The sequence below is a fragment of the Penaeus monodon genome, chromosome 23 (genome assembly GCF_015228065.2).
Source record: "Penaeus monodon isolate SGIC_2016 chromosome 23, NSTDA_Pmon_1, whole genome shotgun sequence".
In the NCBI taxonomy this organism is placed as follows: domain Eukaryota; kingdom Metazoa; phylum Arthropoda; class Malacostraca; order Decapoda; family Penaeidae; genus Penaeus; species Penaeus monodon.
This window is the reverse complement of record NC_051408.1, coordinates 27,933,081-27,933,863: the sequence shown is the minus strand read 5'-3', so window position 1 is coordinate 27,933,863 and position 783 is coordinate 27,933,081. Positions and strand designations below refer to the sequence as shown.

The window sequence follows — 783 nt, the reverse complement described above, 5'->3', positions numbered from 1 at the left end:
CATTTACACTCCCTCTTTCCATCACAGAACTTCATCATTCTCGTCATAATTTTCCATTACATATCTATACACTTGTGAATTTATTTTAAATCCTGTACATTATTTTCCCCATTAGTCTTTGTAGTAGATTCTCGGCTTGAAATAACTGTACACACATCAATTTCATATGTATTGTATTCTTTTGATCTTATAATTGTTTGAAAAAATGTATTTTTCTTCATTTTTTCCTTATTTTGCTCCTGACAATAAATGTACAAAAGACATAAAATCTCTATAGTATATGATACGACATTAGAAATAAAAATAATCACAATAAGCCTTAACCCCCCACCCCCAAAAAATGTTGGCGAATATCAATCTCCGTTCAGAAGCAACAGCCAAAGACACAGAATTCTAGGAAAACGATTGGTCGTGACGTATCCCGACTGGCGGATGGCTGGTCGAGATAACGAGAGCTCATAATCGGCCGCTGATTGGCTCTGCATTATACGACGAGGGGGTGCGTCTTAACCGATGACGTCATCACAAAACCCTCTGATTGGGGACGTTGTTCGCAAGAGCCTTGCTTCGAGCATATCTGGGAATGGAAATGGAGAGAATCAGTTTATTATGATTAGGAGAGAATCAGTTTATTATGATTAGGTCTTGCTGCAAGGGAAACAGCCGGTGTTATTCCGGCTTCCGAGCAGTTTTGTCTTAATCAGGCGTATGGTGGAAGACCTTTATCATTATTTGATTTTCAAAGATAGACAAACAAAGGAGTGCATTAAGTATTTAATGCAA

At 37.7% G+C, this 783-nt stretch overlaps 1 protein-coding gene across 1 annotated transcript in view; it reads right to left on the bottom strand.

Moving 5' to 3' along the window:
- Positions 1-156: 156 nt before the first annotated feature.
- Positions 157-783, bottom strand: part of LOC119587917 — a gene marked incomplete at its 5' end in the record, with an annotated part of 4,761 nt that continues 4,134 nt past the window's right edge. The window contains 1 exon segment of the mRNA XM_037936625.1: positions 157-577.